The sequence below is a fragment of the Biomphalaria glabrata genome, chromosome 6 (assembly GCF_947242115.1).
Source record: "Biomphalaria glabrata chromosome 6, xgBioGlab47.1, whole genome shotgun sequence".
Classification (NCBI taxonomy): domain Eukaryota; kingdom Metazoa; phylum Mollusca; class Gastropoda; family Planorbidae; genus Biomphalaria; species Biomphalaria glabrata.
The window spans coordinates 46,801,535-46,826,249 of NC_074716.1; the positions used below are offsets into that span (position 1 = coordinate 46,801,535).

Genomic DNA, 24,715 nt, shown 5'->3' on the forward strand with positions numbered 1-24,715 from the left:
TAAAACCAAATAATTAAGTTTAATAAGGTCAAATCAACGATAGTATCGTTAATTAGGAGAGAAAGAGTTAATATTGAATAACAAATTAATCTTAAGGGTGACTTAATTTTTAAAAAATCAGACTCATTCTTTTAGTAGTTACAAAACTGAGCATTGGCAGAGTTAACATTTGTATTTGTGGACCTATAAATTTCCTTAACCCTAATAACGGCTTCATTCAACATGGCTTAACATTTGGTTACGTCTGGTTATCCGCCAACAGTACTTTCACCTTCCCCCCCCCCTCGATCATAAGTGTTCTTTCCTTCTAAACAGTCCAGTTTCGCTACTTTCACAAGACACACGAAGCTACAATGTGTCTACTCTAAATAACTCTAATCACCATCACCTCATTTTGTTTTTTCTTGCGAGTAGGTCTATCCTCCCATGTTCCTCTCCCCTCTCTCAAACATCAAGATATAAGAGCTTCCTACGTAGAGGTTCAGAAATACTCTTACAAAGCTGATGGAGTCTGGGAAAAAAACAAAAACAAAAAAACAAAATACAAACTCGGATTAGTGGGAAAACAGTCTCAGTTTTAAATTGGAGTTCAGTCCCCTGCCAATGCCATACATACAAGTCTGTTGCTTGTTATTTCCCCTGTTAATTGCAAAAATGTAATGGAGCGTGAAGTGAATGACTCTAGAATTTGATTTTCAATAGCTCATAAAGTTTTCAATGTTGGGGGGCAGTCCACAAGTGTACACATGCATGCATACATACATTTACTATCATGTAACTTTTGATTTCTTCTTCCAGAGTTGAAATATAGTCGAGAATTTTATACAAAAAGCTCTCAACCATTTAATATGTAAATTTACCTATCACAAAAATTCACTGCATTTTATATCTGTTTACTTCGGAAGAGTTAGCTGTTGTGTATCTACGAAGGCCAAATCTCAATTAAAACTTTTTACCTTGATATGACAAGCAAAACTTAAAGTTTCCCAGACTGACCTATGTAAATATCCCACGACTGTGTTGTAGAGATGCTCTCCCCTTTTATCCCGCCATTCATTAATCAAATTCCTGTCAGGAACACTTCACCTTTTGCCGTCTTAAATCAATGGTGACTACCGGAATGGTGGGCAATTTTATTCACTGACTTGAATCGTGTTTTTATCCCAAACTCACTGAAAATGTTGCCTTTTTAATAATTCAACTCAATGCCATGATTTCAGTTTTAATAAAGCATTTTTTTTACTTTATACGACACAAAAATAAGGGCCTAATTTATCTTATTATGTAACTCACTGACGTTCCTTTAAAAGAGAGGGCCTAGGCCTAATTTATCTTATTATGTAACTCACTGACGTTCCTTAAAAGAGAGGGCCTAGGCCTAATTTATCTTATTATGTAACTCACTGACGTTCCTTTAAAAGAGAGGGCCTAGGCCTAATTTATCTTATTATGTAACTCACTGACGTTCCTTAAAAGAGAGGGCCTAGGCCTAATTTATCTTATTATGTAACTCACTGACGTTCCTTTAAAAGAGAGGGCCTAGGCCTAATTTATCTTATCATGTAACTCACTGACGTTCCTTTAAAAGAGAGGGCCTAGGCCTAATTTATCTTATCATGTAACTCACTGACGTTCCTTTAAAAGAGAGGGCCTAGGCCTAATTTATCTTATTATGTAACTCACTGACGTTCCTTAAAAGAGAGGGCCTAGGCCTAATTTATCTTATCATGTAACTCACTGACGTTCCTTTAAAAGAGAGGGCCTAGGCCTAATTTATCTTATTATGTAACTCACTGACGTTCCTTTAAAAGAGAGGGCCTAGGCCTAATTTATCTTATCATGTAACTCACTGACGTTCCTTTAAAAGAGAGGGCCTAGGCCTAATTTATCTTATCATGTAACTCACTGACGTTCCTTTAAAAGAGAGGGCCTAGGCCTAATTTATCTTATTATGTAACTCACTGACGTTCCTTAAAAGAGAGGGCCTAGGCCTAATTTATCTTATCATGTAACTCACTGACGTTCCTTTAAAAGAGAGGGCCTAGGCCTAATTTATCTTATTATGTAACTCACTGACGTTCCTTTAAAAGAGAGGGCCTAGGCCTAATTTATCTTATCATGTAACTCACTAACTTTCCTTTAAAAGAAAGGAAGGCGCGGTGGCTGAGTGGTAAAGCGCTTGATTTCCGAACCGAGATGTTCCAAGCTCGAATCCTGATGAAGACTGGCATTTTTAATTTCGGGATCTTAAGGGCGCCTCTGGGTCACCCCCCCCCACCGCCTCAGCTCAAATGGTTACCTGACGATAGTTGAGGAAACGTACAGGCCGTTGTGCTTGCCACATGACACCCTCGTTAACCGTGGGCCACAGAAACAGATGACCTTTACATCATCTGCCCTATAGATTGTAAGGTCTGAAAGGGAAACTTTACTTTTTACTTCAAGAGAGAAGGTCATTTCGTCCCGCGTTAATCCGTGTGTTAATCTAGTCGTGCAATGTTAATTACTCTGCTAAAATCATTGTTTTTTTTTCTGGCTGATTCAGGCAACCCATTGCAAGCTCTAATAGCACTATGGAAGAGGGAGAACATTAAGGAATTTGCCCTAGCACGCGGAATAAAGAATGTGCCTTTATCTTTGTGTTTTTCTGAGTATTTTATTATGTTGTGTTTTAGCATTTGTAAGTTATAGTACAGTGCTTCGTGTGTATTGCTACTTTATTACTGTATATTTATTTTTACTTGAATCACAGAACCTTAGAACAGAACGTACAATTACTGTTTTTATTAACATAGGCTGTCGTTCTTAGCAGAAAAAAAACAACCGAACTAAAACTATAGCTACTGTACACTATACTATAGCAAAATTGTACTTTGTCTTCTCTCTCTCTCTCTCTCTCTCTCATTCTCGCTATCTGTATGTATATCCTTCATACAACTTACGTGTATGGTCATATTATCATATATGTTAATGTTTGACTCGTGTCATTGCTTCTGACTGAATCAACCCTGTAATTAATGTAATTTGATAGTAATTATCCCACTTAGGTCGCACCACCCCACGGCCTTTCTGGCCAGTATAGTGATACAATTTGTAAAAAAAAGTTAAGTCGCTTAACTTAGTTTGTTTTGTGCGTAGCCTTGTTGACAGTTCTTCTCGGTTTTGCTTAAGGACACGTCTTCAGAGGTAATCAATAAGTCTGTATAGATCTACTTGAAGTAACCTTTCTCTCCCCTCCCAGCCCCTCCCCCTTATGCCCACACAATTTCCACTCCACTGATTTACAATAACAAATACTGTGAAAACGCTTTTATCTACTTCCAGTGCAAGTAATGAATACAGTCACTGCTTTCTTCATTATAAGAGTACATCCCGAACTATAGACTTAAATGTATTGTTAATTTGGACAGCTTATCAAGGCTGTTATCAATACAAGTTCACCAAACGTCAGTCACCAGGCTCCACTCCAGGACCCTTCCACCCCACCTCTCCTTATTTTAACACACACTGGCACACATAGACACATGGATCTATATACTACTACCACCTTATTCCCCCCCCCCCACACCAACACCTCCAAGTCTCCGTCTCGTCGGTCACTGGTTTTTGACGGGCGGCTAGTCACGTGATCTTAAACCTAGAGCGAGCATGGTCATAAGTATTATTATCCCAGGCCTGATGTTGAACAATCAGCTGAACTTTTGAATTCTAGATCTGTCAAAATACTGAAAAACTTCAATGTATCGGTATTCTAAAGTTAATACTGCCTTTTTTTTTCCAGAAGTTAAATCCTGCTATAGAAATTTAAATCTGTATGTCGGTATATAACTTGATTACATTATTGTTATCATTATTCTCATATTATGTATTACTATGTTGATGGCTTGGATTGTAGTTAGGTGCAACACATAACTAATTCACTGTTTAATGTAACTGCTAGTGAATCGTGTGATCTGATACTTGCGGTATTGTTGTTCATTATTATTGCTATTATTATAACTTATGTCACCACTTACATTAGTATTACCTTTCATTTGTTTTCACCTTAATATTGTTATTATTTTGTCACTTTGACTGCCTTTGTATCACTTGTGCTTTGTAGCAAAACAAATACAATTGTCCGATTGGTGTCACCCGGCCTCTGTGTGTTTCTGTGTGATCTTAAAAAGAATAATAAAAAAAAAACATCAACAATAAAGTTTATATAAGAGGAAGAACTCCATATTTACAGTCATATATCTCAATACTGTAAGATGTGTATCCCTTTTTCAGTATCAAACTAAACTAGTTAATAACCATTATTTAACTAACTAACTGATCAATTTTTTAAATTAATTTATATGTTGTCATCGATAATGAATAATTTCAGCATGATCCGAGAATGGGAAGTGGGAGAAATAACGCGTTCAATATTTGTAGCAGACAGAGTGAAAAAGGAGACAAACAGAAGAAAGTTGTATAAAAAAAGTTACCCGGGTATGCAGAAGAATAAATAAGAAAAACATTTCGAAAATAAAATGGGGGGGGGGGGGAGGGTACTATTTATTCCATTTTTACCTATGGTGGTTAAATACTTCGAGCATTGATGCCCAAACTACTGCCCGCGGGCCATATCTGGCTCATGACACGTGCCAACCGGCCCACTGAAACGTCTGCCCACAGAGAACAATGAAGCTTCGGAAGTTCCTTTTTATTAGGCTCAACGTTTTGATGCAGTGATGCGGCCAGGAAAACGCATGTCTCAAATGTATATCACCCCTAGGGCCAACAGTGACAAAAAAAAAAAAAAACAACGACAAACTCTTGGCTACCTAACATTGTTGCTCGAGTATGAACCTCGATTTGAGTAGAGTTGTGGCACGGAAACCTCTCCCCCACTGGTCTGCAAGAAGAGATTAGGCCATAGCGTACTGAGCGTGGCTAAAGCCTGATAGTTACGCTATACAAAATGCAATTTAATGTGCCAGTATCAGTGTCCCTCAATCCACATAACTCTTATTGAAAATAGGGCGCCGTGGCTGAGTGGTTAAGCGCCTGGCTTCCGAGCCTGGGGTCCTGGGTTTCAAATCTCGGTGAAGATTGGGATGCCTCTGAGCCCACCCAACTCTAATGGGCACCTAACTTTAGCTGAACAAAATAAAGGAGGTTGGTCGTTGTGCTGGCCACATGACGTCGTCTGTATTTTATAACCTCTAAGAAACCAAAAAACGGAGGAGCTGAGGTTTGGTAGCAACTATTTCCTTGAACAGGAAGAGAAACGATCCAATCCACATAAATGAATTTCTAATTCAAGCTCTTCGTGTGAGGGGGGGGGGACAGGTATAGGACTTAGAGGACATTAACAAAAATCAGCTTCGCGACTGTGTCCTTGAACTTAGCATACTGGCTCTCAACCTGTCAATGACTACCCTACTCTAGTTCTCTTTGTCCCCCAGTATGTCGTGAATATAATCAAAGTTTTAGCTAATCCTTCATATAGGACATCAGCATGAACGGGCTCGGTAATTGACTTAACTCTTTCTCTCCCTAATCGACGATCCCATCGTTGATTTGATCTCATTAAATTAACTTAAAATTTAATTTTATAAACTTGACTTTGTGTTATATAAAAAACAGCATGCATCCCCCTTTTAATTATATACCAAATACAACATTTTCTGATAACAAACAACAAAGCTATTGAAGCTTAATCATAACAGGGGAGTGAAATAGTAATGAGCTAAAAGAAGAAGAACTTCGAAGCGTGGACAAATAATAACGGAGAGAAAGAGTTAAAGGCTGGACACTTGTGATGAAAAAAAGGATTTCTGTCCACCAAAAGAGATAGTAATAGTAATAATATAATTAATAGGCGCTGTGATAACATTACAAACATAATGAAGGCTCAAGGCGCTGTGATAACATTACAAACATAATGAAGTCTCAAGTCGCTGTGATATCATTACAAACATAATGAAGGTTCAAGGCGCTGTGATAACATTACAAACATAATGAAGGCTCACGTCGCTGTGATAACATTACAAACATAATGAAGTCTCAAGGCGCTCTGATAACATTACAAACATAATGAAGGCTCAAGGCGCTCTGATAACATTACAAATATAATGAAGTCAAGGCGCTCTGATAACATTACAAACATAATGAAGGCTCTGAAGTCGCTGTGATAACATTACAAACATAATGAAGGCTCAAGGCGCTGTGATAACATTACAAACATAATGAAGGTTCAAGGCGCTGTGATAACATTACAAACATAATGAAGGCTCACGTCGCTGTGATAACATTACAAACATAATGAAGTCTCAAGGCGCTCTGATAACATTACAAACATAATGAAGGCTCAAGGCGCTGTGATAACATTACAAACATAATGAAGGCTCAAGGCGCTGTGATAACATTACAAACATAATGAAGGCTCAAGGCGCTCTGATAACATTACAAACATAATGAAGGCTCAAGGCGCTCTGATATCATTACAAACATAATGAAGGCTCAAGGCGCTCTGATAACATTACAAACATAATGAAGTCTCACGTCGCTGTGATAACATTACAAACATAATGAAGGCTCAAGGCGCTGTGATAACATTGCAAACATAATGAAGGCTCAAGGCGCTGTGATAACATTACAAACATAATGAAGGCTCACTATGATAACATTGCAAACATAATGAAGTCTCAAGGCGCTCTGATAACATTACAAACATAATGAAGTCTCAAGGCGCTCTGATAACATTACAAACATAATGAAGGCTCAAGGCGCATTACAAACATAATGAAGGCTCTGAAGTCGCTCTGATAACATTACAAACATAAACAAGAGAGCTGATGCTCATGAGAGTTGAACGAGAGAGAAGGCGAGAGACATCAGGCAGAGTGGAAGTTTTTGTAGTGAGTTAGATTTTGTTTAAATATGATTTCATCTTGTTACTACTAGATCTATATCTCAGTTTAAATTGAATCTGTTAATATTTATATATACAATTTATATTCACGTTTGTTTAAAAAGATGTCTTCTCAAGTTTATTTAAACGTTTATACAAAGAACTTAATACGCCTACATCGGTTTAGTTCTAGCTGTCTGGAGCTATAAACCAACGACCGAGCAACAAGTGGTAAGACGACCATGACACATCTCTCGTTTGGCTAGAAGAGAGGCATTTTGAAGAGGTATTTTTGAGAGGTATTTTGGATAGGCATTTTCGCATGCATTCTTCACATCTAAAATCAGTATCTGACTGTGTGAAGTAGCCAGTCATTCTAAACTTTTGGTTCGCTTATCATTGCCGGCTTAGATCCATTGCTACGTCGTTTTCCATGGCCTGTCTTGCTACCATCTCTCTCCGCATTGTGCGGGTCTAGTGTCCAGAGCTATGTCCTGCCTAGCATCTGCATCGCTTTAAGATTCCCTTTGATTCACATAACGGAGACGGGGGGCGACCAGTTTTACCCCATAGAAGATTATTATTATTATAGCTTTTTACCCCATAGAAGATTATTATTATTATAGCTTTTATATAGCGCTACTTTTATGCTTATAGCATGACAGATGACTTTTGGGATTCATTCGTCTTGTATTCGGGAGAAATTGAATGAGCCTCAGTGTTTTTCTTTTAATCCTAGCAAACTTGCATCATGCCCCCTCCCCGTGCTTAACGTGCTATGAGATCTATCTAGCACTGTGTAATACACTGCATAGTTCAACGTGCCGACACTACATTTTGATTATTATTGATACATATAATTTTCCACTTCTCTCTCCTCCGTCTGACTCAATTCTATAATCCCCCCCCCCCCCGAGTCGCTCGAGTCCCTAATTCGTCTCCTAAACAGATCCTACAAATATTTTGTTTCGCTTCACCGCACACTTCGACCATTCCGGATTTCAATAAAAAAGTAGAATCAGTAGAAAAATGTTTTAGAACCGAGAAATGCCTATGTAAGCCGAGGCGCACATTTTGGAGGGGGGGGGGTACCCCGACAAAATAGCGCGGACAAAATAGCGCCAACAAAATAGCGCAGAAAAAATATATTTCAATCATTTTGAAAGAAATGCTTTAGATATCGTAAAATATGAATAAAGCCAATATTTTTGGGAGCAGTTATCGATATTAAAAAAAAGAATTTTATTCAGCACCTGCACTTACTAAAAGCGAGTGTGTCGTGAGATTCAGGGATATTTACTATGGCAACCTCGGTGATTCCCAGGCTGCGTTCCGAGGGCTACTAGCAATGCATTTTATACATTAGACTTTGCATAAAGCTTGAAACTTGTAGACTAAGCAAACTGATTTTTGGACACCGAAATAAGATTGTGTCATCTATATATAGTTACTCGTAGCGGAAATGGAATAAGATTTTCATTACTAATTAACTCCCCTACTCCCTGTCTATCTTCTATGTACAAAACTCGATGCTACGAGAAGTCAATGTATAAATAAACTTCCTGTTTACACTTCTCTTGAGACCTTGACGCGCACACCACGTGACTCTAATATATGTTTCGCTAATGACATTATTTTAAGTGTTAGTCTAGATCGGGACTAAAACAAAAAATTAGCTCAAGAGGAGCAGCAATTAGAGACACGAACTTAACGACTATTTGGCCAGAACAGGTCCATGATTGGGTAGTAAACCATGGTTTCCGAGTTGATTTAAAATAGTTCAAGGGCTGTCGGTTTAACTGTCAGAATGTTTAGTTACCTACAATAAATAAATCAACCTAAAACAATCCTATGTATAGATATTAGAATGCCAATTAAAAGAAATAGGTATCTGCTTTTTTCAGAAACTTTTCTATAAAATGTTTTTGTTGTTTTTTGTTATATAAATGTATTTATTAATATTTACTAGTTTCAAAAGGTTTACCAAATACGTTTACTATTGTTTTTAAAAAGGCTAAGAATGCATGAACACATTTTTAAAAACAATAATGTCAATAGCTTCCCAACATCTACCAGTGAAGTTACTCCTCTATGCCACACAACCATTGTCTCTGAGTTGGCATCTTAATAACCACAGACCTATATATCTTATACATCGACTGGAAAACGGAAACAAGTTCTTATCCGATAATGATCAGCTCACAGTTTTAGTTTTCAAAGTTTGGAAATAATGCAATACCGTTTTAAGGTTTTTAAATAGAATGAGATATTATTAATATCAATCACAGAACTATATATTTACGCCAATCTGTGATATAAAGCCATTTCATGTTAGTTTCCATTGAGCTCATGTTTCGAAAATCCTAGATTGATTTATTATAATTGTCTTATGATTTTAGATTGTACATTTAAATAGATTAATTACCTAGATCTTGATTATGTACCGGTATCTAAAAATTGCAAAGTAATAATTATGAGACGAGAGTAAGCCTACTCTTTTATTTTCGATGTTCAATTACTCGGATTACTACATCTAATATCTAGATCTACACTTTATATTGTGTATTGTATATGTTTCGGTTAAAGACAAACATCAACACTTTACTTCTTATATCTGCTTTACAAAACAACGCCTTGTCTCAGCTTTTTGTGTTTTTCACGGCGTGTTTGTGTCGTGTTAGTGATCTCCAAGTCCAGTCTAGGTATAATATATATAGGTCTGTGTTAATAACATTCAAAAGCTTGACTCATTTCCCTCTCACAAATACGAAACAAACATATTTGTCTAGTCACTTTATCCTTGAATAATCTCCCTTACATTTTGTTTTCAAAAATCATATTTTTACATCTAGGTTTTTGACACAATTCCGTAGATTAGTTCCTGTTTGATTCGTAGTCTGTAGAGTGTCAGTTTTTTTTTTCTTTCTAGTGTCAATCAGTCTATAGCTTATATTCATAATACGACTGTTTCTTCTCACTGTCGTTGTTGACAATGTCCCTGCATTTTAGAGTCACACCAGAAGATTAAAATCAAGTTTTTATTACGCATGACTAGTTTTTTTGGGAAACGAAACAATTTGAATTCGGTAAAGTCAATAACGTATCCCCTTTCAGACAAGACACTTCTAGACATGTGTAAAGAGATTGTATGATAATATAATAATATGATATTGAGATATGGTATTCAAATATGATATTGGTATGATATAAAGTATTATATTACTATATGATATTAACATTAAAATGTGGTATTAAAACGCGGTATGTTAATATAGGCCTACACACTGAATTAAACAGTCGTCTAGGACTGTATGGTTTCTTTTGTCTTTCGAAATTTTAGTTGTTACCCCAAACTTTAAAATCCTTTTAGTATATTTACAAATTGGAGGTTGGCACCTGAGATGAACTCCAATTGGTGACAAGGCAGGGAGACCTAGGTCTCCTGTAGTGCCCTGGTAAGGAACTCTGCTGTTTGGCGTAGTGCCGGAGGTTGGCACCTGAGATGAACTCCAATTGGTGACAAGGCAGGGAGACCTAGGTCTCCTGTAGTGCCCTGGTAAGGAACTCTGCTGTTTGGCGTAGTGCCGGAGGTTGGCACCTGAGATGAACTCCAATTGGTGACAAGGCAGGGAGACCTAGGTCTCCTGTAGTGCCATGGTAAGGAACTCTGCTGTTTGGCGTAGTGCCGGAGGTTGGCACCTGAGATGAACTCCAATTGGTGACAAGGCAGGGAGACCTAGGTCTCCTGTAGTGCCCTGGTAAGGAACTCTGCTGTTTGGCGTAGTGCCGGAGGTTGGCACCATTTTAGACTAACAATTTAATGTTAATGAAAAAAAAAGTGAGTTATTTTTTTTAGTACAGTATAAAAACAAAAATTAAATTTGTGTATAAAAGCTGGACAAAAAATCTGTAATTGTCACAGTCTGAGGTTGTTGTCATTCTTAAACTTGTTTCTCTAGCTTCTTTGCCCATTATTAGAATTAGAATGGTCTCAGGTCCAAACCTATGTGAACTTAGATTCAGGATTTGAAGATCTGAAATTAGTCCTTGAATTCATTGACCTGACCTCAGTTGTGGGAAAGTTAAAGCGTCGGCCATTGTGCTGGCCTCGTGATTGTTAACCTTTGACATAGAAACATTTGAACCCAAATATTAACTTTATATAGATATGAAGTACGGAACAACATTTGTACAAGATTTCATCTTTCAGCAGCGAGGGAACAAAAAAAAAAAAAAAGAAGAAAAAATCAGTTTCGACATTTGTTTTCTTCTCTTTTGTTTGACGTTGAACTGCTAGTAAGACCGCTTCGGTGTTGATGTTGTTGTTTTCTGCTTGATATGAATGTTTTCTGTCAAGGAAGAAAATGAGATGAAGAAACAGCCTCTAGATGGGAAAGTGTTAGGTTTAAATGAATATCTATAATTCGAATCAGAGTACGGCATCTCGGAAACAGCAGCAGGTTGTAATGGGCATTGGGCATTCTTATTAATCTGTTGGACCGTTGGGGCACCACACAAGATTTGTCAACCGCTTTTCTCCATTCCTCTCTAGAGATCATACGTCTTCTGATAACCATAATCTCTTAACCAAGATTATAATTTTATAATTAAAATTATTATTATTGTTTATAATGATCAGATAACGTTAGGTAAAGGTACCCTAGCAGACCGTACGATCTAGGAGGGTGGGATGGGGTTCATCTGTTTTCATGGCCGACTGTTAACAAGGGTGTTATGTGAACAGCATAACGACCAAACGCCTTTGGGTTGGTTAGACTCAGAGGCATTTTATTGAGCCACAGCTGCATTTTATTGAGCCACAGCTGCATTTTATTGAGCCACAGCTGCATTTTATTGAGCCATATCGGAATTTTATTGAGCCACAGCTGCATTTTATTGAGCCACAGATGAATTTTATTGAGCCACAGCTGAATTTTATTGAGCCATATCGGAATTTTATTGAGCCACAGCTGCATTTTATTGAGCCACAGCCGCATTTTATTGAGCCACAGCTGCATTTTATTGAGCCGCAGCCGCATTTTATTGAGCCGCAGCTGCATTTTATTGAGACATATCGGAATTTTATTGAGCCACAGCTGCATTTTATTGAGCCACAGCCGCATTTTATTGAGCCACAGATGAATTTTATTGAGCCATATCGGAATTTTATTGAGCCACAGCTGCATTTTATTGAGCCACATCCGCATTTTATTGAGCCACAGCTGCATTTTATTGAGCCATATCGGAATTTTTTGAGCCATATCGGAATTTTATTTTGCCACAGCTGCATTTTATTGAGCCACAGATGAATTTTATTGAGCCACAGCTGAATGTTATTGAGCCACAGCTGCATTTTATTGAGCCACATCTGAATTTTATTGAGCCACAGCTGCATTTTATTGAGCCACATCTGAATTTTATTGAGCCACATCTGAATTTTATTGAGCCACAGCTGCATTTGATTGAGCCACAGCTGATACTGTGGCCCAATTTCAATGCCAACACTAGTCGGCTAATGTGAATTTTAAATTCGAAATTCGTATTTATTTACGAAAAACTGACTGGAAAAAAAACAAACTAATACAAAACAAATGTAATCGTTCTCAAAGTTTTATCTACATGCAGTTTAAAGTGAGGCCAACTATTTATCAAGCAAGAGCCACTCTGCTGCCAAATCTTCTGCTTAAAAAAATAACGAACAATCAAGACTAGGGAAAGAAAAAAAAAAAAATCAGGTTGTGTTTAAAAGCTAAAGTAAAACAGATTGCTGAATCTGGGCGAACATACAAAATGTCAACAAGAATTTAGCGCGCGCAGCTAATTATGTTGTCGTCAGGAGTTACAGTTGCGGTGAAGTATTTCAAAAACAATTTACCAGCTGGTTACAACCTTATGCTCGCAATGTACAGGTGAACTTTGGGGTACTCTCAATGTCAAGGACGAGCTTGGGTTTCGGGCAAGATCATTTCTCTGAATTGCACACATTTTTGATTACTTTGCTTTATTGAGCTATACATTTTGAAATACCTTTATACAAAACAATAAAACCAAATAGAATAGATCCGACAAAACACACACAAGTAAACAGACACATACACTTGTTATTAGAGATTTGTCATCTATGGCGGAAAAACTATAACTAGCTAGCTTGTTGTATCCGGTGTGCAGAATAGAAGTGTTGATAAGCTATGCTTTTTATTTAACGTTAAATGATAATTTTGTGCATTTTCTAGCAACACAAAATCAAAATTTTCTAAATTTTAACGTTAAAAGCTAAATTTTATTTGTAGTTGGCAACATTAAAGTTCACTGTAGCGACCTTTTCATTAAGTTTATCAAGAACATCTCTATTTCATAAACCTGCAAAGCTAGCAATTCATGCTCTTGTTCACGTCTGCCAGTGCAGGAGCAGACGTCGGCTCAGCCTGACAAATGATGAATAAACGTATTCTTGTAACACCCAGTTGCTGTCTTAGGAGACACTATTACGATTTCTTCGAGTCGATTTGCTTAGTTTTGTAAAGTGGTTTCATTGTTTAAGATACCACTTTACCGCGTTTCCCCTGCTCCTGTCTAGCGTAAAGTAAATAGGTCTAAATATAAGAATAAGGAAAATGCGGAGGGAGAGAATATGAACATAGTTCCTAGTCCTTCCTCCGTTTTTGAAATGGGACTGAAAATATTTTGTAAAATAGAATTACAAGCCTGTATGAACTTGAAGAAATTAATTGATAATTGCTTTATGAGTTTCTTGACTCTGATTTAGTTAAAATCTTTGGACCAGGTGGTAGATTTCGTTGACGAGGCCATGTCGATCAGTGAAGCCTTAAAAGTCATTGACTCTCGACTGGGCGAGAGATATTTGAGGGCAACACATATTATGGTGGTCACTGACTCAAAGCCTGTTCTACACTCTTTGCAAAGCCCTGGAACATGGCCCAGTGGCGTAGTTAGGGATTAGGGGGCCCGGGGAGCTTGACTTTCGACATCATGACATGAGATAATGGCGTAATTGTAAATGAATGTTAAATGGTGTAAGGCTGCAAAATGCGAATGTCGTGTAATGCTGGGTTCTTGCTTCCTGAAGTACTCTTGACACGTGACAAGACAAATACTATAAACTGACTTAAGTCCGTTTCAGCAGATAAATATAAAGTTTATTTTACTACAATAATAATACACGCACTCCTTGTTAGTGCTACAAGTCAAGAAATAATAAACAATCCTATCCGCATAACAGCGGTATCAAATGTATCCAATATATGTTAGTTACAAATCACGTCCGCATCTCAGCGGGTAACACTGTGCAGAAATATAGATCAACTAATATATGTCTCAGAAAGACCACTGGCAACAACTGCCCACAAGTTACTTTCTAACTGAAATTACTACAGACTTTTCTAAGTCGCTACTGTCCGTTGCGGACTAAAATATTACTTGACCACTCGGTCCAAAGGATAACACTTGACCTAACTGACTTGACTTAACTTGACTGCTTGACTTGACTGACTGCACTCAAAGTCAACTTTATTCATTCTACTTCCTGTTTTCTACATCAGGAATTCCACGTGTCTTTTAAACTCTTAACATGACGTGAACTTTAGATCATGCAATGTCAACTAAGACTGTGACATGGCGTAATATTTAATGTAAAAAAAAAAACACATTTCGGACACTCATTTGGGGTCCCCTTCAAGTGGGGGCCCGGGAGGATTTTCAAATTTTGCAAGAGAAGATTTGAACCTCTGAAGCCCTGACTCAAATGGAGTTTGATGACGAAAAAAAAAAAACAACAACAACGTAATTTAACTTGAAATATTGAGTCCAATATTCACATTGCAAAGACGATTACAAGCGAGGAATGAAAAAAATTGACTTTGCTTCAGCTGGTTCGCTTTATCTCTATGTTTTATTGCCTCCTGGCTTCTCTATAAGCTCTCGTGCTTGTTACATTATAGAAATGTCCAACTTTCAATTCCACAATGAACTTAGAAACCTAGTTTTCAGTGTTCACTGATCATAAAGCTGTCAAGGTACACATGAGATAAAGCCGTAGCGACAGCACGATCTGCTCTGTTTTTATTTATCACAAAGATTTTTGTAGACTTGCCTCTAATAAGCCTTTTCTTCTGGCGTTCATTGCTGGATTGTTCTACAATGTAACAATAAACCATGTCAATTAAATAACGTGGCGAGGCGCGGTGCTCACAGGTATGTTACTATCAGAAGCGGCGTTCCCGTTCGGTTCAGTTATGAAGTTCTCTTACAGTAGATACTCTTTGAGCTGTTTGATTGTTGGGGGCGCGCTTCGATATCACGCGATTCATCTCCTGCCACTCTCTGAGAAGTCTAGCTCCTTTCTCTTGAGGATAATCCTCTAAAATTAAAAAGAATTTTACTTCTTCTGGATCCATCTCCTTTTATCTCCTCCCCTGCTTATCAGTCTTGATATTTTCACACTTCCAGTTGCGTACCGAAGTAAGGGCGAGTGGGGCAGTCGACCTGGGGAACGAAGCCAAGGGGGCGCAAAAATGAGTATAATACCTAAAATATCGTATGTTTCTGTTGCTTAGGTCGTTTTCTTTTGAATAAATGTTTGTTTGTAAAATGTTTTACATGTTTCGGATGTTCATTCAGAGTTGAAGATAATTACTTCCTAGTCCAAACCTCCCGCATGACGACGTGGGATGGGAGCGGGCAGGGTTTGAACCCTGGAACATCGATAAATCTGAACGACAGTCCAGCGCGCAAACCGCACGACCAGGCAGCCTCATGTTGCCTGCTGCTTTGCTTTTTGTATCGCCCACCCCTTCCCCTGCCTAAAAAATAATAATAATCTCTCTCTGTCACAAAGCTGCTTGAAGTTTTAAGTCAACTAGAGGGAAATTAAAGTTCACTTGTGACGCACTGAGCTCTGGATAAAGGACGCAGACATGAGTTTTGTCCCCGCCTCCCCCGTGTCACTCATCGTCCATGCCACCTTCACTTAAAGAGACACTGCACTTTTTAGTTTTAAGGCACTGGGCTAGCAACGAAGTAGGTCGTTCTGACCGGACTGGGTCACGTTTGTGTGGAGGTCAAGCCTGGAGCTTGTTGTCTTGAGGATGAAACCGTCAAAATCCTGGTCTTATTTTGTACATCATTTTACAAAGCGTATATCAAATCATTCTGTCTGTCTGTCTGTCTGGTACACGTTTTGTACAGGTTATTTCTCCCTTTTGCCATTCTTGGATCAAGTTGAAACTTTGCACAATTATTCATATCAATCAATTAAAAAATAGATTATTTTATCAATTAGTTGTAGTTATTTTTTTTTTGGTTTTATACAGAGACAGTACTAACTAAGTTGAAATAGGCCTTGTGTAGAGCGTTAAGTCGTTGCCTTAAAATTTGAAACTAACAATAGAGAACTTTAAAACATTCTATATTCATAAGCACTTGTCTAGCTCAGTGGCTAGAGGACCATTCTTCTATCAATGTCTTCGATTTCGAATTCCGGTCAAGAAACTCTTTTTTTTTATTTATTAGCTTTTGAAAAACCACCACGGAAGCCTTTCTCCTAGATACACACACTTTCCCCAAACTGGTGATTGGACTATAGCGCATTGAGCAAGCTTGAAGCATGAAATTGCGCTACATAAAAAAACAAACAATTAGTTAAAATATTTCCAATTGCACCATAAAGTTATTGGTATTCTCTCTCTATTACAAATAAATTACATGACAAAATGTTTTTTTTTTCTTCTTTGTAATTTGCGGAAGTCTAGAGTTTGCACTCGTTTAAAGTTGGGAGGCTTATTTGTATTTTTAATTGTTTTTACTTAATATTGGTTTGTAGATTTGTAGTTTGTAGATTGACGGCCTACTTATTTGTAGTTTGTATTTGTTTGTACTTGTTTGTAGAAAAAGATATAGATAGATAGATAGATAGATAGATAGATAGATAGATAGATAGATAGATAGATAGATAGATAGAGAGTTAGATAGATAGATAGATAGATAGATAGATAGATAGATAGATAGATAGATAGATAGATAGATAGAATAGATAGATACATAGAGAGAGAGAGAGAGTGAGTTAGATAGATAGATAGATAGATAGATAGATAGATAGATAGATAGATAGATAGATAGAGAGTTAGATAGATAGATAGATAGATAGATAGATAGATAGATAGATACATAGATAGATAGATACATAGAGAGAGAGAGAGTGAGTTAGATAGATAGGAAGATAGATAGATAGATAGATAGATAGATAGATAGATAGATAGATAGATAGATAGATAGATAGATAGATAGATAGATAGATAGAGAGAGTTAGATAGATAGATAGATAGATAGATAGATAGATAGATAGATAGAGTTAGATAGATAGATAGAGAGAGAGAGAGAGAGAGAGAGATGGAGAGAGGGGGAGGATATGTTGGGTACGGTACACAGGAAAGGTCATTGAAAGACGTCATAGAAGTACAATGACTCATCTTTTGAAAGGTAAAGTTCGCAGGCCATGGCGTAGGGCCTTACGTAAACGAGCTGTTTGTGAATGGGACCACTAGGAACAAGGGAGACAATAGGTAGACAGGGGCCAGGCGGAGGGAAGGAAATGGGGGATCTTGGGGGATTTTATTGACGGGAAGGTCATGGTGAACTTTGAACAACACAATTTATTTGCACGAAAGAAAAAAAAAGGTGTAATTGTTTATGTGGTTTGGTCTAGTGTTGTGTGTTTACGTGGTTTGGTCTATTGTTGTGTGTTTACGTGGTTTGTTCTACTGTTGTGTGTTTATGTGGTTTGGTCTAGTGTTGTGTGTTTATGATGGTCTAGTGTTGTGTGTTTATGTGGTTTGGTCTAGTGTTGTGTGTTTATGTGGTTTGGTCTAGTGTTGTGTGTTTATGTGGTTTGGTCTAGTGTTGTGTGTTTATGTGGTTTGGTCTAGTGTTGTGTGTTTATGTGGTTTGGTCTAGTGTTGTGTGTTTATGTGGTTTGGTCTAGTGTTGTGTGTTTATGTGGTTTGGTGTTTATATGCTGTGTGCTTTTAAGCTTTGAGGGTTTTGTGTTTATGTTACACATGTGTGTATGAAATTTATGCGTTCTGTGTTTATGTGCTGTGTGTTTAAGGCTTTGATCTAGTGCTCTGGTGTGTGTATATAGTGTATATACATGGTTCCATAGCATGGCTCTCATAAAAACTCTACCAGCTACTTAGAATTAAATGTCAAAAAGATTACAATTCGTAATTTGGGTTATTATAAGCAGGTCTAGAAATAGAAGACTATATATATCCACATATCTCATTGAATAGCATTAATTCACCTTATTTCGAAATCAAACAAAATAATTAATCCTCAATTAATTAACTAATTGGTTTTTTTTAATTGATTCATGTCTTGTCAGATTCAATGAATATTTAGTTTTAGCTTGATTCGAGAATGGGAAACGGAGAAAAAACATGTTCAAACTTTTTACTTGACCGACAGACGGACAGGCAGACAGAGTGAGTTGATATAAGCTTTGTAAAAAATATGGGTCACTATGACGTGCAATTATCATGCCACTCATAAGAGAAAAACGAATTACTCTATAGCACACAAAATATACGCTCCTATCACTGTTTCAATTAAACATTAGATGTGAAATTTATATCAGAAAGTTTGATTTTATTCAATGATTTAGCAGCTAAGTGAACAAAAGAGTCGGTTTGATTCTAAAGAATGTCAGTCACTTTTGCTTCATGAACCATTCTGAACACAAGCAGCTCTTAATCAGAGGTGGTTGCGATTCTTCTTAATTGACAAACTAGTTTTTAACAACTCTGTCTGTCTGTCTGTCCGTCTGTCTGTCTGCATGGTAAAAAGTTTGTACACTTAATTTCTCCCAAACGCAATCTCGGATTAACCTTTTACCTGACAACGCAAGAATCAATAAAAAAAACAACAACTTATATATTGGTAATTAATTATTTTGTTCGGTATCTTGGACAAGGTAAAGAAATCGTACTTGACAGATGTGGTGGTATAAGTTGAATTAGTCCCCTTGATGAATCTTGAACCCTGAGTGAACATTTTGTATGCATTTAAAAAACGATCATGTAAACATTCACAAAGAGACTTCCTTCTTCATTCCCCCTTTCACAATTGGTCCAGACAAGTGTACCAAAGCGCAAGCTAAACAAAAAACAATAAGTAAAAATATTTCTATCGCACAGATTTATATGTCTAGGGCAGTCTTGGCCAATCGTACTTAGACTTACATGACTGATCCAAACTAATTTATACAATTACACTTAATTTAAGCTTTTTTTTTTAAAGTATTTTTTATGTTTTTCTTTTTTTTTTAAATTGTGTGTTAAAAAATATATTAACCACTGACTCATTCTTTCATCTTCCATTCGACTTGAAACTGTATCCCCCCTCCTACCTGAACCCCTCCCCACCTTTTGTTGAATTATTATATTTACATTTTCATTAAATGATTCAGAGTTCTGGTATCCCGATAGAACCAGCATGGGACCCTTGAGTTCACGGGAACACTCACCGAATAGAACCGCGCAGAATTTTCTGATTTATATGTTAGATTTTTTTAAAAAATTTGAATATCTATGTCATAGAGATGTTTTTTAAAAAGCCCACGGGCCCACGAAAAGTTTAATGACTCACAAACTCCCTAGAATGTGTTAGAAAAACAAAACATTGAATGCTGCTGTGCTACAGGGTAGATTGACCAATGATAAGTGACTTGATTGAAATTTGAACTCTCAAGATGAAGCTGATATTAATCTCGATAACACCTAACCCTCCACGAACAAAATAAAACGTAACTGCACAAAGAGTGATGTCCCCCTATAATTTCAGTATCATTTAACATCGAATGGGGATCGCTTTCACCCTTTTAGCACCTGTAGGAATCTATGCTCTCCGCCCCTTTCTGACTTCCCACATACCTGTATTCATTGACCCTTTCAACCAGTTGACTCACAAGTGTCATGGGCCATAGAAACGAGAGACATTTATATTTTATTTTAGTCTCTCTTTGTTTGGAATGTCATTTGTGGATTCACATTTAAAAAAAAATTATTTACTTTGCTTTGGCTTAATGACAACATTTACGTTTCTAATATATTGAAGATAACTCTCTCTCCCTTTATCTCTCTCTCTGTCTGTCTTTCTGTCTGTCTCTCTCTGTACGAACTTCCTATTTCAACCTTATGAGATGTGAATAACAACTAGTATATGTCAATTCAACTTTCATCAATTATCTCCACCTGTACTTTTATAGGTGGCGCGAGCTTGAAAAAGGCTGTTCAACTCAATTTATAAGTATGAAAGTCCAGTAGAACTAGCAAGATACCAATTGTCAATGCGCGTGCTCTTACTTTAAAAAAAATCGTTATAAAATTAGTACAAAAAAAACAAACTACATACTTCCGGTAGCTTTCATTATCAACACAATGACCTATAAAAAAAATTGATATTGTTATCGTTATTTCTTAGTTTTCTTTTTACGTTCTTATTGACATGTTGAAGTTGTAGCCAAGTTTATTTTTAATATAAATATTGATCTAGTTATTTGATAGACATGTTAAATCAACTAAATTGTTTTTAAAAAGAAAAATGCATTTTTATGCACATGCATTAACACCATTTTTAAAACGCATGACATTATCTCGCATACAGTGTGTACTGCGTTTTACACACCCAAACAATAGACATAGAATTAACAAGCCAGTTTTGAGTAGGTAACGGGAACATAGAAACAGTAAACAAAAGACTAAAACCAGAGATAATCTATCGGACATTTAAACTAGTATCAATTATCAACAAGGGCTAATTAAACGCATGCACATTAACATACATAGTTATGTATTTATCTCGTGTAACCTAAATTTGTGCGTGACTGAGATACTTCAGTATACCGTGTCATAGGATAAAAATATATATGACTAGATTATTTAATGATGACAAGGAGTCATCCTGTAATGCCTGAACATTATCCACAACTAGTCTGTCACATCTGAAAAGTTCGACTTAGGCCTTTTACGTTAGATTTCTGAGCAATCGAAGACCCCAGCACCGTATGAGACACGTATCTTTTGTGATACGCATAAGCAATATAAGCTCTACATATTTAAAACTTTTAAAAAATCTCATTCCTTAAAAATAGCTCAGGTTTCGGAAATCACAACCGTGTAAGATAAACTATTTCAGAAAGATGGCCGACGTTCCAGCCTCGTTTTGATATCTATTTAGAATACAACGATTATAGATTATTTTCGATAATTTATGTCAGTGTCAAAGATCGCATCTTTTAGCCATGTCTTTTTACTACGCTTTCCAGTTTTCAAATTGCAAATTCTTCATGGGTTAGGGTTAGAAACAGGAATTCTTCATTTTTTTTTAAAATTGTCAGGTAGAGTTGAGCCTTCGGCTCTTGGAACTCTAGGCCAGCAAAAGTGAACAAGAGCTCCTTCTCACCGGCCTGTATGAAAACAGTGTTCACTGTTTTGTCTGGCGGGTGGGTCAGACTCGCGGCTAGAGGCCGCGTATAGATCTACTAAGACCCCCGCCATTTTTCTTTTCTATACCAGGCTAACAGTGCGGGACACGCCATTTATTATGTAACGGCCCCTTGAGGAACAGCGCCTGGATTGTGACAAGGTTGTGGGAGCTTTTTTACAACTCCGCGCAGTGCAATGAGGATGCTCTCGCACCCCCTTAGGCACCCCCACGGGAGTCTTGTTTTGCTACCCTTTAGCCTAATCGTTTCCTCTTACGATCGTTTCCACCCGGGCGCCACTATGAGGCAGGGTAGCATGCTCGGGTAGAAACAGGAATAAAAAACCTGGACACTTTTCTCGAAATCGACCAAAACGACTTTTCTAGAAATTTGGGATAAGAATTACTAGCTAATTTGGCCACACTGGGAAAACTCTAGTTTGGCAGTTACAATTTTTCGAAATAGTATCTCAAAAATTAAATTTGGTCTAGAGTCTATACAATCTTTATCTTGAACAGACCAACACGTCTTTATTTTGGATACTTTGGTCATGCGCACTCGTGAACATGCGCAATAAATACTTGTTTTATGAAGTCATCACATTTTATCGCCTGGCCCTATTCAAACAGCAAACATTCAGTTTGATCACGTGACTTATTGAAGTTTAACGGACGAAATGTGAATTTTGTTGTTTTAAAGTCATAACTTTTGCTCAGTCTAAGTCTGTGTTTGTGAAAGTCAAGACTTGTCGATCGAGATCTATTCCAATTTAGGTGAAGAGAAAATGTGAGAAAATGGAAGCAGAGAACGGTATAGAATGGAGGGGGGAAAAAAAGGAGGGGAGGTGATCGTGTCGTTTCTTTGACAATTACGTCCCTTGGCAAGTTGAAATGAAGCAGACGGTACGTAATGAAAGAGGAAAGACATCAACACTTTCACTTGGAGATGAAGGACATTGGGTGGTGGGGGAGGCGTGGGGGGGGGGACTCTTGACTACAAGTGAAATTATCGACCCTTCAATATTTCTCGAATGTATTTTTTTTGTTTACTTTACTGTGAGACCATCTTCTTTTAAAGTTTGAATTGCTTTCTATTAATTCGGTTGAAATTGAGAAAATCTATATTTTTCACCGAAATAATTTTTTTTTATATAAAACCATTCACTTACCTAGATAATGAATGCACATGCTATTAGATAAAATAGTGTCATGGCCTTATTAGAGTTAGTTGGAGCTGATTCCTTGAGCTTCTGAGAGTTGGGCGAATTCCTATTCTTCTGGCATGAGGAGCTCTTCAGCCTTGACTGGCTTCCTACCTAGGAGTAGGAAAACTAAAAACTTCTGCTGCTATACCCAAAGCATGGAAACGCCTTCGGGAGGCCACCCTGAGGAAAAAACTGGAGCCGGTGACCCTTAGGGAGCTTTCAGCACACAATGCTACACCCTGGCAGAACCTGCCACGCTGCTGACTCCGAATCAGAAACCCCATTAGTAACGAACCATGCTGTGACTCCCTTAGAGCACGTGAAAGGAAGCGGGCAGTGAGTTTTAAGGTCGCCTTGCCCCATGTACAAGGACAGCCCTAATGCTGCACACGATCCAGTTCTCTCTGGTGTGTGTTACATTGCTCCGACCATTGCTAATGCCCAGGCATTCATCTTATTTCTATTAGAATCAGCTGTGGCTAGTTTGTTTTCATTTGTATGGTAATTAAAAGCCTTTTATTTCAGATAAGTTTTGTTTGAAAGAGAGAGGGCGAGAAAGAAAAAGAGAGAGAGAGAGAAAGAGCGGGAGAGAGAGAAAGAAAGAGAGAAAGTGAAGTAAAAAGATTGAGAAAAAAAAAGAAAATGAGGAAGAGTGAGAGAGCCTGAAAGAAAGGGAGAAGTAAAAAAAAAAGAGAAATAAAAAAGAAAAGAGATTGGAGACGAGACAGTGGCAGAGAAAAAGAAAAAAAGAAAGAGAAAGAGTGGAATAGAGAGAAAGAATGAGAATGAACGGGAGGCGTTAAAAGTATATTTTGTCTCGTCAACAGTTTTTAGAGGCACATTTCACACCAACAATCAACTATCAACAATCAACTATCAACAATCAACTATTAATGCATAGATTTAAATAAAGCCCCTAGCTATTATCAGATTCCTACGTCATTTTGTTGCGTCACATCTGCCGTCCATTTCATCATGTGACCTAATCACCCTAGATTTCCAGACGAACAGATCCAACAGTCTGTCATGACAAAAGATGTGAGGTCAAAAAAAAAAAAGGGGGGTGGGGTGGTTCAGACAGCCATTAGCCAAGATCCTATCTTCACCAGTACAACCTAGATTTTTATGGCCAGGCATCGAGTGTCTGTTATGTCTCATTCTCAGCGGTCATTTCGACCTAATCATAATTTAAAAAAAAAAAAAAAGAAACAGTTTTGTTGTTTTCATTAAAATGTTGGTTTTTTTTTTTTTTTTTATATGAAAGGCTAATTAGTTCGATGAGATTCGTCCATCGTCCACTGGAGGAAAAACACTCTTCAAAGAAAATTGTTTTATTTCTTTCCTTGAAAACTTTTTTGTTTAGCTATGCACCTGGTTACGTCCTAATATATTGTTCATTAGCCTTTTAATTGGGATCATTTGAATCTTAGCTGACAAGGTATGTACTAGCACTGACCGATACTCTATGGGAAGGAGGGCCTAATGAGGCGGGCGATGCCAGGGTGTGAAAAAACTTAACAAGGGAGAAGCAAAGATTTTAAAAAAAAGATGTTGGTCTATTTTCATAATGAAGGCAAATCTAAAAATATTTTTCTATTTGGTGTATCCGGTGAACAGTGTACAGTAGTCTTGATAAGCTACAAATATTAAAAGAATAGAATATTTATTTAATGTTTGTAGCGGCAAATTGAGTTGCCTCTGAATTTGATTGCATTACCCGCGCCTATTTCTCTCTCTTTCTCTCTCTCTCCCTCCCTCTCTCTCTTTCTCCCTCCCTCCTCGGCTCTCTCTCTCTTTAAGTTCTGCAGAGATGACGTACTTAAGACACGACACCTAGCGGTCTATGAGGGCAGAAGATGTTTCGACCAACGAACAGCTTCCATTACGTACTTTAGCTTAAGTCAACTAAAAATAAGATCCGGGGGGGGGGGGGAGGGTGCAATGATGGACTGCCTTAATTCGCAGTTTTACACACACAAAATTATAAAAAAATCAAAATTTCATCATTATCTGAACACGGTGACCTCCATTGACAACACGAAATCCACTCAACCATTATGAGGTTTTCCTCTTATTGTACGTGACCTTGATCTAAGTCACCTTTGTGTGTATGTATGTGTGAGTGTGTATG

The 24,715-nt window shown here is 37.4% G+C and overlaps 1 protein-coding gene across 2 annotated transcripts in view; it reads left to right on the plus strand.

The window, feature by feature from the left end:
* Window positions 1-24,715, plus strand: part of LOC106053814 (four and a half LIM domains protein 2-like) — a 176,410-nt gene that overhangs the window by 12,222 nt on the left and 139,473 nt on the right. The window lies entirely within an intron of this gene.